This window comes from Abrus precatorius, unplaced genomic scaffold (genome assembly GCF_003935025.1).
Source record: "Abrus precatorius isolate BTA unplaced genomic scaffold, Abrus_2018 Scaffold9, whole genome shotgun sequence".
NCBI classification, from domain to species: domain Eukaryota; kingdom Viridiplantae; phylum Streptophyta; class Magnoliopsida; order Fabales; family Fabaceae; genus Abrus; species Abrus precatorius.
Genome location: NW_020874439.1, coordinates 33,449,658 through 33,466,430, shown reverse-complemented (window position 1 = coordinate 33,466,430; position 16,773 = coordinate 33,449,658). Strand labels below are relative to the sequence as shown.

General features: G+C 25.2%; 1 pseudogene; it reads right to left on the bottom strand.

Annotated features, from left to right (window-relative positions):
* Positions 1–8,852: 8,852 nt before the first annotated feature.
* Positions 8,853–15,137, bottom strand: LOC113851277 (annotated as a pseudogene).
* Between the last annotated feature and the right edge of the window lie 1,636 nt (positions 15,138–16,773).

The window sequence follows — 16,773 nt, the reverse complement described above, 5'->3', positions numbered from 1 at the left end:
GAAATATCAATTTTCGAAAATTTTCATCAATGTTTATTTAAATTAATTTATTTAAGCAAGATAATGCCCCCACTTTTTAATTAAACTTCCTCAGAAACGACGTACGTAGAGTAATTTGATTTTTCCTCGTGATTCATTAATGACGTAGAAAACATTAAACAGTGTCTTAAAACATTAAATATATTAGAATATATATTCATAGCGCTTATCTTCTTCCATATTAACTCTTCTAATCATGTTTTTTTAAGTGTTCTTGTAATATGTAGTTTTTGTCCTTTAAAGCAAAATATCCATCATGTATGGTTATTTCTTCCTAGTTTATAATTTTTTACATAAAAAATTAATTTAAAAATAAAAAGGTTTGTATTTAAAACCACATTAAAAATTAAAATAAGTATGCATAAATAATATTTTTGATAATTTTTTATCTTTCAATCTTTTAAGCAATACCTTTAAAATATTAATTAATACTTTTCATAAAATAAATAGATTATTAATTTCTTTAACAGTGTCTTAAAAGGATAGTTTGTCAAATAGGATTGTGAACATAAATTTTGACTTTCGTATATTTCCAATGAAAAGACAAATTGAAACGTTTAGAACTAGGTTGAATTTCAAAACCTAAATTTATGACTAACTAGAATTGTGCTGCTTGACATTATGGAAATATACCTAATTTATGTGTGGTTTAGATTATATATATTTTTCATAAAGAGGTATTTTTATTTGATTTGAAAATATTTATAGTATGATATGTTTATTTTTTTTAACAATAATGACACACACATATAAATATAAAATAAACGATTAGCTCAAAAGTTATAAAAAATATATATTAAAGAATTAATTTTAAATACATTAGTTACTAATTCTTTTAGTCAAATGCAAATAAGCGCCGCAAGGCATTGATTAAGTACTCAAGGAAGTAAAAATAGATTTTTTTTAGAAACATAATAAATATACTTCTTCCTATAATTTTTAATGCCATCTAATGTAATTTTCAATAAAATTTAATCATTTTTAATTCTTAAATCACTACTCTATGACACTTGTTAACGAAACTCATTTTTTATATTTTATTTATTGTAAGATTTATATTTGCAGAAAATATTATTTTTTGTCTAAATAAATATACATATTTATTTAGTTAATATATAAGACATCAATTAAATACTAATATTTTTATAATAATATAATTTTTTATGTTAATCTAAATAAATTAGATATTTATTTTATTTAAATAAAACTTCCAATCATTAACATTCACCAACAAATCTCTGAAAAAGTTAACTTTAAAATAAAAGTTGTTAAAGAAAGTCACTCCAACAATCACTTTATATTATTAAGACGTTAATATATGACAACAGATATATATATATAAAAGTTTGATATTATATAATCAGATATCTGCTGATAAGGCATGATATGGATCATAGTGCATGCATATAAATTGTCTTTTATTTATTCATTAATGAAATGTAATATGTATATAGCTCAACCCTTATATTTCCACGGATTGCAGACGAGGTTGGAGCAAGAACCTTCCCATGTGCTTCTACATTCGCCACCTTTACCATCACAGCATTTGCACACGAGCCCCAGAGTCGAATAAGCTTGACACTTCGTGTACCCTATATATTAATCAACATGCACTTTGTGTTTATGTAGAAATTAAGATATGCTTTTTCTATATATATATATATATTTGAAGCTAAACAAAAAGAACCAAAAAAAAAAAAAAAAGAAGAAGACGAAGAGCACACACACATATACAAAGAGAGATTCACCTTTAAAATGGTTATCGTTTCTGTGGATGGTAAGAAACTGGGTGGCTTCTACGACTAAGGCATTTGGGTTGGAAGGTAACTTTGGAGCAATTATTAGGAGACAAGCAAAGAAGAGCATAAACCACTTTTGGGTGAGCATTTTTTGTACCTAAAGAGCAAAATAGAGAAAAACAGCATAAGTTTGAAAGGAGTGAGGGGAGCATAAGAAAAATGGGAACAAAATGAACACTTGGAGGTGGGTTCTTTATAAGATGGGGAATGCACATTCTGATTCCTTTGTCTTATTGGAGTGAATGAAACTGCGAAGAACTTCCAGAATTGATATGATAGTCAAAACGCCACGCGTTTGCTATTGTACGCGGGGCTCAAAACGGGTCTTCTTACTCTTCAATCCAAGTTAATTACCGTCTTGGGTCCGCTACAATTAGGAGGTCACGTTCAAATTCAATAGATGCTTTGCTTTCTTCGATTTTCACCTGCTTACATACTCCTCATTTTATAGACATTGAAGTTACAATAAGAATAATTTTGATTTCAGATCCATGGTTTTAATTAAGTAGACCATGTGTTTAATTTTTTTATATTTACATTATTAAGCGGGAATCTAGCTCTTCGTATTTACATTTTACGTATTGAAATAATGTTATAAGAGAATTTAATTTATTTTTTTATTGATATTTAGATAAAATAATAATAATAATAATATTAGTAGTAGTAATATATAGTGGAATCAATAGCACAATCACCTTTCTTAAATGTAAATTGTAATGTTTCTTTTTCAATATTTCCTTTTCTCGATCAAACGTTTAAGACACGTTACAAGACTTATACGGACGTCCTGTTGTAAATGACACGTTTTCAATATGATTCTTTTTTATTTTTTTCATGAAGCTTAGATATAGTTTGATGTTATTTTAATTAAAATTTAAGTTTCAATTCACTTTAACAATCAATGTTAATATTTTAATGTGGATATTTATTACATTGATTACCAAAATGAAACACTAACTTTAATTTATTAAAAAAAAACTAAAATATCATAAAATAGTGTATTTGAATTTGATTTATTTAATTTTATAACTCATAGCATGTTGGAAGAACAAATTCTTAAAGTGAGCTAGCTTGGAAAGAGGGTAAGGTTACTTGATGGAATATGGAACTTCCAATACTTGCTTCTGTTGTGTGAATTCACAAAGAAATTAACTTGTTAGCTGTTTAATGTGAGTTTTTGGTAGGTTCTTTGTACAATATGATTTTAGGTGTAACAAAAGAGTTACAATGTTCATATAACATATTTCTAATAATTTTAATTATTATATTAATTTTTATTTATCTTATCATTCATTAATTATTTTATTCTACACATTTTTTCTTTTTATTATAAATTTTAAAAATTTATTGTACAAATACAATTTCTTAATTTAAACAAGTTCATTCAAAGACTTTTTTTTTTCATGGTATTCCAAAAGAGGACTCCCAATATTTTGACTTTATGTCTCTCTGCTCTTTGTTTATACAATTTTCCAAAGCCTTCACATGTCATGAACACTTTATTTTAATAATAAAACAAAGTCGATCAATTAAAATTGACGTGTGAGACGGGTGTACCACAATAATGAAAAAGGGAAGACCATTTATTCAAATAATACTTTTTATAATATAAATTTTTTTTATCTCTTTCTATTATATCTCACTTTTTTTTAATCTCTATATATATTGCATAACTTTTGTACAATTTCTTTTTATAAAAATCTCAATAAAAAGTGAGTGAGAAAATCTTTATCTGAAAAAGAAAAGCAAGTTTAGTGAGTAATTAATCGCTTAGTTTGGTCAATATTTTCAGATCCTTGAGAATGTTTAATTATGGAGTAATAAGACAAAGTCATGTTGCAAAAGAATTCAGAGAAGCATAAGATTTAAAAAAAGAAATCAAACATACTCTTTAATATTTTCACAAACTGAGTTATTTTCATAACGGTGTCTCATTAAAATTCTCAACGGTTTCTTAAAGTCTTCTATTTATTAAAAAAAATGCAAAATATATAAAAGAAAAAAACAAAAAAGAGGCTACGCAAAGAAAAGTCAAAATATTTCAGTGCCATGCATGATTAAAATGCATAGAAAATGAGGTGATGAATAAAGGGAAATGGAAAATGTGGAATATTCGACTGTTATAAGATACAAAAGTGACGGATAATTTTGCAGGGAAATTAACCCAATCGAAGGGATTTGCACATTCGTGCATTCCAATATTCCATCAACTTGAGAATGGAAGAATTGAAATTAGAATCACTTTTGGTCAAGGACAAATCGTTCTTGTCTTCCTAAGTCAAGGAGAAAAACAAATACTTATTTTGTCGAGGAGCCAAAAGTGCTTCATCACGTTGTTGAACAATTAATGACTTTTCTTTTGGTAATTAAGCTTGTTCAATTTATCCATTGTTATGCCTTATTCAAGGGGAGATTCATGATAGCACCTCTCTATCATGTGATAATGAGTTCCACTGCAAGATGCCAAGATTGCTATTAATTGACTAAAACAATGCCCCGTATACCACTCTCACTCTCATCTTCAAAAACAAATAAAGTGAATATTTTTCATTTGTTTTTTATGTTATAATTTGAAACAATATTTATTATGAAATCAGCATTCAAGTTCTTAAAAATCCATATATTTTATATATCATACCCATGAATCGTACCATGACAATTTTCTTAAAATAATTCTAAATTCTTATCTTATATGTCTATAAATTATACCAATTATTAAATAAAAATATTAATCATTTTCATATTTTTAAATTAATAAAAAGATATATCAAAGCTCATTTGCTCGAGTTTTAAAAAACTTCGGTCAATGAGACTTATATTTAATTCGTAGGGTGGTGTATCCATTCGTGTTGGTATTATTATATTCACAAATTAGGAAAAACAGCTCCACCACATAAAAGTTCATTATTTTCAAAGTTTGAAACTCTAAATTCGCATGTTCGCCATTTTATTTCCTTCCAAAATTCCGCCTATACAATGTATAACATTTCCAAAAATTATCAAACATTAATTTTGAGTATATTAAGGTTGTTTGAGAGTTGAATTCATAAAAGAAAGAGATAAGAGAAATAATTTTTCTTTTAAATTTAAAGAGTTATAAAATATTTAAAAAAGTATGTAAAGAATTAAATATTACTTTTATAATAATTTATGACTTTTATTTTTTAAAATTATAAAAACTTGTCTTTCCTAAACACACCCAATAATAGACATTTTTCATAAAAAATAAAGGAAAAACAAAGGGTTAGAAAGAATGCAACTGATTTAAAAAAAAGAGATGGTTTTGAAAATTGTTTGTGAACGTAAAGAAGAAAAATTTCAACACGCAAACTTCTAGATACAGACAGTTGTGGAATAGGCGACAATACAATAAATCATAAGTGATAGTTATGAAATCCAGCATTGACTTAACAAAGGTAGTTAACAAATGAACTTTGTTATATTGTCATAATTTTTCTAACAATTTTTCTCATTACTTCATAAAAATATTTATTTGTTATTATGTTAAAAATATATTAAACATAAAAAAAAAAACTATGTTGTTATCATGAACAGAATGCATGTAACTTAAACCTAGTAACTGTTAAAGTGGAAAAAAAAAAAAATCCGTATTAAATAATAATAGAGAAAGTGACTGTGAGAAGTATCATTAACTATTGCTTGAAAATTTTAGATTTACATGATATTTAAGTCCTTTGTATCATTTGGTCAATGTAGTGCTGAATCTCTCTCAAGCTTTGTTAAACACCCCTCCACACCTCGTTAGTTTAAGAATATCACATAATTTACAATTAAATAATGTTAATAATAAAAGTAATTCAATTATTTAATAACTAGGTGCAATAATTTTAAAAAATAAATTTAATATTTTAAAAAATAAATTCAATTCATCGACAAATGTGAAGTTAAAAAAAACTAAAAAAAGTTTAAATAGTCACTGTTGACAATTTGGATTTATGACTGCTAAGGTTGAGCTGTTAAAGTCACATTCATTTCTTGCATGTAATGTTTTTCCTTCTTTTTCTAGTGGTTGCCCAAGGCAAGGGGTAGACTAACTACACCTACGTGTGGAGGAATAGTTAGATAGAAACATCCATTGTGCCACCACGCAAATCAAGAGTCTATATGTGTAAAGGTATTCTTGAAAGATTCTTTTAATATAGTTTACGTTCATATAGTTAAGTTTTGGTGATTGTTTCCATAATTTTAAATTTAACATGGTGTTAATATTTTTTTTATTTGATTCAATAAAATTATTCATGTATTTATATTAAAATCACATCATAAATAAATCAAAATTAATGAGGTATTATATATTTTAAAATTATAAATTATTTTTGTACGATTGTTTCAATTTTTCAAAAAATTTAATATTAAATCCAATCGATTGTGTTACTCGATAAATAAAATCATAAACAATAAAAAATATGTTAAATTATATATTAATAATTTAATATTTTTTTAATAAAAACTAACCAAATATAACATAAAAATGGTGCAAAAATAATTTATATATATATATATAATTAAGACAAGATGTAGTTTTAATAATAATATGATAATTATAAAACTATAATCACTGTTTTTTAAAATAAATACTTTTTTTAACATAAACTTTTTAATATACACATTTTATATTATTTTGGTTGTTTTATGTAAAATTAATTTTCATCCAATAAAATGATTTACTATTAATTAAATACTTTTTATTTAAGAAATATTCTCCCAATATATATATATATATTACAAAAGTAATTTTATGATGTTTTCATAATCATTATAGAATTGATAATTTTTAAAAAATTTAAAATATTGAAAGAAAATTGATATTATAAATTTATTTTATAAAATATTCATTATTATAACATTATCATGTTTTTTATTAATTAAATTTTATGAAATTATTTTTTTATTTATTTGAATCCTTAATTTCATGTATTTTTAATTTTTATGACGTGACACGTTTAAATTAACCGTTAATTTATTATAAAATAGTTCGGTATTTTATTATATTATTTTAAATGCAAAGTGTTAATATTTTCTCCGTGTATTGCTTTTTGACATTAGAGGACCTAATTGGCCAATCCAAATTTTCCAAGATCAAATATACTCGGGAATGTTATACAAGATTATTAGTTCAATTATAGTTTTTTACTTCTTTAATTTGATTCTTAAAAATCGACGCCACACACGTTTTAGAATTCAAAAAAAGGTTACTATTTAATTATAGTCTGCTAACTATTATTGCTCCTAAGGAGATGGTTTTCTGCTATCTATAGTCATAGCAATGTGGTTCATGGACTATATTAATTTATTTAATTATAGTAATTTATTTCTAAACAATCAAATTCTGTTTAACTCAAGAAATAATATTAAACCAAAGATTGAATTGCACGACTGAATAAACCAGTTATAGTTAATTAGAGACTGATTCATTTGATTTAGTGTGATATAGGAGTAGAACTCGTTGGAATTCTGTGAAGGTTTATCGTTTTGTTTTAGCTTGCGTTTATATAAATATTTGTAAGCTATTTTCAATATAATTGATGATTTTCTACCATTCCTTTTTAACCATCATTTGTAATATCTAAGTGTCAAATGGACCAATCTAACTAATATAATTTTAATTAATTTAGTCCTAAGTCTTAACTAATTTAATCTTAATCCATATAGACTAGGTTCAAAAAGTTCACAATAAAAAAAGGCTATAGGATCAAAAAGTCCATCAGACTAAAAAGTCTATGAAATTAAGTGAGTTAGGATAACTTATGAACTAATAACTTTTCAAAAAATTATTATAATTCACCAAAAATATTTATTTTATAAAATTTATTTTGTATTATAAACTTATAAATAAATATAACTACTTAAAAATATATGAATAATAAATAAATTTATATAATATTAAATATTTAGAATAAATTATTGTTATTAAATAATATTAAATAAAATATAATAATTTATTATTAAATTAAGTTACATGTTTATCTAATTTTTATCAGTATTATTGATAATAATTAAATTATAGTAATATTTTTTATTTATATAATTTTATAAATAATTTCTTAATATATTATTTAATAATTTTACTTGAGTATTAATTATAATTTTTTTTAAATTTAAATATTATTATTATTTATTTATTTTTATAAAATTATTTTAAAAATATCATATATTTAATAAATATATTTAAAGTCACAATAAAGACATAAAAATGATAACAAAAAGTATCATTAGCTAAATTTGTTAGGTCATGTGTTATTAAAATGCTAAAAAATATTTATTTAAATAAAATTTAATGTGTTAAAAAAAATATATAACAATGTCATCATAAAAATTATGGAGACATGATACATAGTACTGCAAAATTCATAAATATAGAAAAATAATTTGAAAACTTAGCAAATATTCATGAATACTCGTAAATTTATATTTTGACTCATCTTAATTTAGTAAAATATATTTTTAAAGTGAAATAACTTGATTTGATTAAACTTTTTATATTTTAGAATACAGTTTTATATTTAAAATATAATTTTTTATTAATTTTAAATAAAATAACTTAATAAAATAATAAACTAATACATGTATCTTTTACTAAAAACATAAAATAATATTTATTAGTTACTCTTTAAAAACAATGGGCTAACTTAACTCTAACTCCACTGTTAACCCGCATTTGTATTATATATTAGCACTTGAGATCAAAATAAGAGCTTGAAAAAATTAGAACTGTACAGAGTTATGTGAGGTGAATTGTGTGGTCTTGGGGCTATATTGACGGCTCTATTAATGTCTCCACATAGCATCTACGACTCATAGACACTTATGATACTTTGCCTCACTCAGCTCTTAGCATTTAGCTTCAATACAATAGCTCAGAACAATGATATTTCTTTATTACCAAGTAATCGAGAGCAGCCATTGTTGTTTAATATTAATAATATTATAAAGAAAAGACCTGCAAATGCTTTAGGCTCTTGCCTAACTTATTTAATGCATCAACCTAAATCATTATGCTGTATTAAACACAATGATGGGGCTCCTCACTTTGAATTTACCATCATCCCAGACCAAAGAGGCGGATACCTTGGATTCTTCCATTGTTCCATCAATTGTGAGCACAAATGTTTGATTTTGGCCAAGAGAAGTGAAAGATAGAACACTTGGGTTCACATCAATTTTTAGTCCTTGAGGAGCCGTCACAATAGCTTTATATGAGGATGTTGATGACCCAACATTTGTAACGGTTCTCTTAAAACTTCCGCTAACAGTGGAGTTGGAGGGTGGGACTTGAAGAGCAAATGATGCATAGTTTAGATCCCTTGCTGTACCATATGTTGCTTCAGAGCAGCTACTTTTATCCCCTGTGATGAGTTGTAGACTCCTTGAACTATAGCCTTGTCCACATAAAAACCTTACATAGTCTATTTCACCAGCATCATATACTAAACCAGGGTCAACAGCCTTTGAAGGATCAATTTGGCCCGCGCCATATGCAAATTCTGCATCATGATTAGTCTTGGGACTAAGTGGTTTAGCTGCAATGTGCACGAAGAAGAAAGTTAGCTAAAAGTTTGATTCCAAGGCCTAGTTTGGATAAACTTCTCTACAAGTATAAATAAAGAGGTAAAATAAATCAAGCTTCTCTCATGAGTTTTGATGCGTTCTCATCAATTGTTGCATTTCATTTACCTGTGGTCATTAGAGCTGAACGAATAGCAGCAGGAGACCATATTGGATGAAAAGATTTAACATATGCTGCTGCACCAGAAACATGTGGGCAAGCCATTGAAGTTCCTGTGATGATATTGAACTGTAATGTTCTGTTGTCTCCTTCAATATCAGAAGGGGAGGAAAGTGGAGACCAACTAGCTAGAATGGCAACTCCTGGAGCCACTAAATCCGGCTACAACATGAACAAAAGAATTGAGGAAAAAAAATAAGAAAGATAAATTTAAGTCATTCAAAGAAGAGCCAATTACGGGACCTTGAGAACTTCAGGTGTAACAAGGCTTGGACCCCTTGAAGAGAAAGAGGCCATAGCAGGGGCTAAAGTATCTTTTATCTCATCACTCTTAAGTATGGTTGCAGTTGGAGCCCTGCAAATTGTTTCAAGAAAATCCACATAAGAAAAGTGTAGTTCTCTAGACTCTTGTTTAGTGTTACTAGCATGTTCAGTTGATACCCTGTAGAGTTTATGTAGTCATATACAGCGATACCATCCTTCAAGTCAAGGTATGATCCAGGCAATGGAAGAGAGGGAGCAAGATCTTTATAACTTTGACCCTGTATCAAGGCCCCAACAGCATCAGCATAGAGAGGCCAGCCTTGCTTCTGCCCTCACAAAGAACAATTTTGCCCTGAACTAACTTTTTGTCCAATGAACTACTGAAGCAAAACCTGCAATTTGGAAACATTTTCATTAACAAATTAGAGTATTAAGAACGTAGTTTGATGTCGTTATTTATTTGGTTTGGCCATGATGTTATTCATCTTTAAGGAGGGGTAGTTACCTAGATAAAGATCCATCTTTGCCTTTGCTTGGAGCATCTCCACCATAAATTATGGGATACAATTTTCCCTTGACGTCAAATGAATTTATTGATGTACCCTAAACATGGAATGAACAATTGACATTATTAATTATGTAATAATTCTACTTGATGAAAATTTTTAAGTCTATATTCACATGGTTCGTCAAATTACAAGCCCATTTCTAGCATAGGAAAGAGAAGGTACTTCACCTCATAAGTAATGTTGTTACCTAATTCAACCTTGGTAACAAACTTTCTGTCTATGGTGGTAGCACCCACAGCAATTAACCAAGGTGAATAATTTGAAAGGGAAGAAGGTTTTGGCCCATTGTTTCCTGCCGAAGTTACTGTCAATATTCCATTTCTCACAGCATGAAATGCTCCAACGGCTATTGCATCTGCAAAGTAGTTTCGATCACCCAACCCTCCAATAGAAACTGATATTATGTCAACCCCATCCGCAATTGCATCATCAAATGCAGCAAGTATGTCTGCATCAGAACAACCGTCATGCCAACACACTTTATACACGGCAATGCGTGCCGATGGCGCGCCACCTCTTGCTGTTCCTTCTGCAAGGCCTAACATGCTAGCATTGCTAACCAAATTCCCAGCTGCTGTTGATGCAGTGTGAGTGCCATGACCCTCTGAATCTCTTGGAGATTTTAGATCTTCATCAAAGAATGATTTATCAAGTTTGTAATACTTAGCTCCAATGATTTTACTACAAGATTAAAGTAACATCTGTCAATAATAATGTATGTGGATTTTTTTATGCCTCTGAATATTTTGAATGTTATCAATGTGTACTAACTACAACTTCGTACTTATTGCATGTGAAATTTGAAGTTTGGCATGTGCCCTTCCATTTACTTGGTGGTGGACCAAATCCTTTGTCTTTGAAGCTGTCAGATTCTGGCCAAATTCCACTGTCAATTACTCCAATGATGACATCACTCTCAGCTGGTGCTCTTTGTGTTTGTAATGGAAAGCCAATAAAATTCCATGACCTTGTTGTATGAGGATGTTTCTTTCCATTTGGAAAAACAGACACCACTCCATCAACTCCTGCATTGAGAGTTCACTTGGTTGGCAAATTTGTGAATCCAAGAGTGAAAGGTAAGTGATTTTTAAAGAGGATGGAAAATAGAATAATTTTTGTGCAAACCAGCCATTCTTTTGGCTTCCTCCTCTGTTAGCTTAGCAACAAAGCCTCCAAAGCTACGTTTGTAGTAGTGCAATACCGACTTGGGCTCAGCATTGCTGAAATTAAGAATACAAATCAAGAAAGAATGCAAGAGAAAGAAGCCAGAGATGATGCATTTTAGTGCACCCTCCCAGTTTGTCCGAATAATGGTACTATACTTTGGCCACTTCTTCATTTTTAATTTCGTTCATGAATGAATAAGGAGGAAAGAGATATGCAGATTTTACTTTTTACTCATTCTTTTATTTTCTGTAACATTTTTCCTACCAAAACAAAGCTTTACAAGGAAAAAATAGGCTTGGCAACTGTGGATGGTGTAATGCACTTGCATTGTAGCCTATCAGTTCCATCATTAGTATTTATTTAAGATATTATCAGTCTTTGAGACAAATGTGGCAATAAATTCGTAATATAATGAACATATATGATTCTGTTTTACTTTCACGTGATAGTATACGATAGCCAAAATCGATGACCAAAGAAGAAGCAATTTTCTTAGGTGACTAAAACAACATAGCTTCCTTCAGTTCTTGGAACCTTGTTGAATAAGTAGACCTACTAGTATTTTAGGTAGTGCTATGTTTGGATCAAATGGAATGAAAGGAAAATGGTGAAAATGAAATAATGGTAAATAAAATGGAAAAAATGTATAATTTAAATGGATACAAATAAAAGAGAAAGAATTGAGAAGATTGCCTTTTAGTTGTTTGGATTAACGAAAAAGAGAGTAAAAAAAAAAGGTAGCGTATATAAAAATAAAATTTTTATAAAAAATTTATTATAACAAAAAAAAAACAATTTTAATATAATACATTTTTTAATACGTCCTTCTCAACCCAAATCTCACCAATTTGTGTGAGAAAATTATATAATAAAATAAAAAGAAATTATTTTTCACTTATGCAAAATAAACCCTCTGAATAAATAAATTTACTTTCATACACTCCTCATTTTTTTTCTTATAAAATTATAAACTTAAATATTTTTATAAAAAAATTCTCTCTTAAATTAAAATTAACTTATATTTCTCTATTTTTTAAAAATTAATTTCAATTAATTTTTCTAAACCTTGAAAAATAAGTTATTTTTAATCTATTAAAGAAGTTTTATTTATTTTTTATATTATTTATTTTTTCTTCTAAAGATTTATGTACAAGCTTGTCCAATCCAGACCTTGTTTTTTTCTTCAAAATAAACAATAGTCATTACTTTCGTTTTCATTCTCCTTTTAAGGCTTTTTTATTTAAATATTGTAAATTTAAAAATAATTTATTAAATTATGAGTTTTTCGAAACAATTTTTTTGTCTCGAGTGATTTGGTTGATGTAACATACTGTTTCGTTAAAATGATTGGTAAAAATATTATTTTTTAAAAAAATAACAAATTTTGCTTAAAAAAATGTAAAATAAATAGATTATGACACGTCTAAGTATATGAATAATTTTGTAATATTTATAGCAAAATTAAGAAACAGTTTTGCCATGAAAAATGAGAAATTTATAGATGATAACAAGTATCACAATCTTAATAAATTTTACCATGGAAAGTGAGTAACTTTTAGATGATGACACGTGTCACCATCTTAATAAATTTTATCATAAAAATTACACAATTTACAAAAAGTTGACATGTGTCATAGTTTTGACCTGTTACGCAAATTAAATATAATTTTTTAATTTACTATAAAATTATAATCACATCATAATTAAATAAAATTCTAACAACATTAACCAATATTATACCTAAAAATATTTGTTTATTTACATACAAATTTAAATTACATCTTAATTAAAAAAAATTAAAATTACTAATATAATTAAGCATAATAGTCTTTATCATTAGATATCAATTATGAATACATTGAAATTAAAAAAAAATTACTGACATACAAGAAAATATTTTTTATATTTACATACAAATTATTATTATGTTAATAATTTAATTTTTATTTTAAATGTGGTCATGATTTGTATGTAAAAATAAATTAGATTTTTTTTAATTATGTTATTAAAATTAATAAAAGTAAATTATATATTGTGATTATGTTAGTAATTTGTATATAAATATAAGAAATATTTTTTGGTATTATGTTAATAATTTATTTTTTAATTTCAAGATAATTATAATTAGTATCTACTGATAAAAATTATTATGCTTAATTATGTTAGTAATTTTATTTTTTAATTAAGATGTAATTAAAATTTTTATATAAATAAAAAATATTTTATAGTATTATGTTAGTAATTTTATTTTTATTTTAAATTTTGTTATAATTTATATGTAAATTTAGATTACATTTTGTTTGGTTATGTTATTAAAATTAATGAAAGTAAATTATGTACTGTGATTACATTAGTAATTTGTATATAAATATAAAAAAATTTTGTTGTTATTATGTTAGTAATTTTTTTAATTTCAATATAATTATAATTAGTATCTAATTTTAATTTTTTTTAATTAAGATGTAATTTAAAATAATATGTAAATAAAAAAATATTTTTAGGTATAATGTTAATTAATTTTTTTAGAATTTTATTTAATTATGATGTGATTATAATTTTATAGTAAATTAAAAAAATTATATTTAATTCGCGTAATTAGTAAAAATTTTGACACGTATCAACTTTCTCTAAGTTGTATAATTTTTATGGTAAAACGTACTAAGATTATGACAAGTATCACCATTTAAGAGTTTTTTACTTTTTATGACAACTCATTAAAATTGTAACATGTGTCAACTCATTATATTTTTAGTGTTTATTTTAAAAAATTAATATTTTTATCAGCCATTTTAGTAAAACAGCATGATACGTCAACTAAATTACTCTAGATAAAGAAATAGTTTTAAAAAAACTCATAATTTAAGAAATTATTTTTAAATTTACAATATTTAAATAAAAAAGCCCTCCTTTTCATCTCTAAATATTTTTTGTCGTGACATGCATGGCCAGTGTGTTATTGCGACCTTCAATCTTGTTTCTATCACAAGGCGAATTTTAAAGGAACCATTCTCTTAATTTATTGATTGCTACCTTTTGGAACCGACCATTCAAAATTTATGTGTCTAATTTTTTTTAATTCTTTTTATGGAATGGTATTACCTGTCAGCAACTTCTTGTAGCATGCTTGTGTAAAGTGTCAACGCAGAAGCTGCATCCTTTATGCTGTTGCCAGTGTAGACAATGTAACTCTGCATTTAAACATAGTTAAAATAAGAAATATGTTATTTTCCTTAGCTAAAGCCATGCATAACATGAACCATAAGAATTTAAAAACCAAGACAAAAACAGTAGTAGGTAAGGCTCATAATACTATACTAAACAGTGTGATAGCTAAAGAAAGATGAAGAGAGATAAATTTGCCTTCACTGGGGATGATGAGTGACATATATGAAGACATGAAGTAAAGCAAAGAAGGAGCAGCAAAAGGGTAGAGAATCTATAACCATCCATTGTCAAGTTAGTAAGGACTGAGGATATTGCAGCCTTGTGATTGGTGGTGTTTGTTTATATACATGTTCATCAATCGAGACGTACTATGCATGCTAGACTCATTTGTATCATGAGTTATTGGTCTTCAAGAAACTTCCACCAATCAAGCGAAACGTGTTATCAGATAAAAATTGAAAGGTTTATACGTGTGTTGAATGGTTCAAAATAATAAAAAAAAAAAACAGAAAAATTTACTATTGGTCACTAGAGATGTCAAATGGGCAAATTCTAATTAATCTAACCCTAATTTATGTGGATTAGGAATAAAAAGTTCATAGAACTAAAAAGTCCATAATATAAAAAGTTTACGAGACTAAAAAGCCTATGAAATTAAGTGGACTAAGACTAACGGCCAATAATCTTTAAAAATATTTTTATAATCCATTAAAAATATTTATTTTAAATAACATATTTTTTACTATAAACTTATAAATAAATAAAATTATTTAAAAATAGTTGAAAAATAATTAAATTTGTATAATATTAAATATTTAGAATGAATTATTGCTATTGAATAATATTAAATAAAATATAATAATTAATTATCAAATTAAGGTACATTCTTATCTAATTTTTGTTTATATTATTGATAATTATTAAATCATAGTAACATTTTTCATTCATATAATTTTATTAATAATTTCTTAACATGTTATTTTATAATTTTATTTGAGAATTAATCATAAATTTTTTTATGTTTTAATATTTTTATATTATTATATTTTATTTATATATTATTATAATATTATTTTAAGAATATCACATATTTAATAAATATTTTTAAAGTCACAACTGTAACACAAAACTAATAACAAAAAATAACATTAGTTAAATTTGTTAATTCATCTGTTATCAAATTATTAAAATGTTCAAAATAATTTATTTAAATTAACTTTTATTTTGTTAAAGAAAGAAATAAAATATTCTTATCATAAAAATCACAAACATATAATTCTTAATATTACAAAATATATTGATATAGAAAAATAATTTATAAAATTATTAAAAATTAATAAATGTTTATAAATTTAAAACTTGACTTATCTTAATTTGATAGAATTTATTTTTAAAGTGAAATAAATTGATTAGATAGAATTGATAAAATATTTTATATTTAAAATACATCTTTTATATTTAAAATTTGATTTTAAATAAAATATTTTAATAAAAATAATAAACAAACACATGTATTTTTTAATAAATAAATAAATAATATTTATTAATTACTCTATAAAAAAAGCGTTTATTTATTTCTTTTATAAAATTATTTTAAGAAAATCACATGTTGAATAAATATTTCAAAGTCACAAAACTGATAATAAAAAATAATGTTAATTAACTTTATTAAGTCATATATTATTAAAATATTTGAAATTATTTATTGAAATAATACTTAATATGCTAAAAAAAATGTAACACTTATCATAAAAATTGTAGATATATAATATTTAATATTATAAAATTTATTTGTATAAAAAAGTAATTTATAAATTTAGCAAAAATTAATGAGTATTTGTAAATTTAAATATTAGCTTAAATTGATAGAATTTTTTATTTTTTAAATTATATTTTTATATTTAAGATAATTTTTATTAATTTTAAATAAAATAATAAATAAATATATTTATTTTTTATTAAAAAATAGTATAATATTTATTAATTACTTTTTAAAAAATATAGGTTAATCTACTTATGTTTT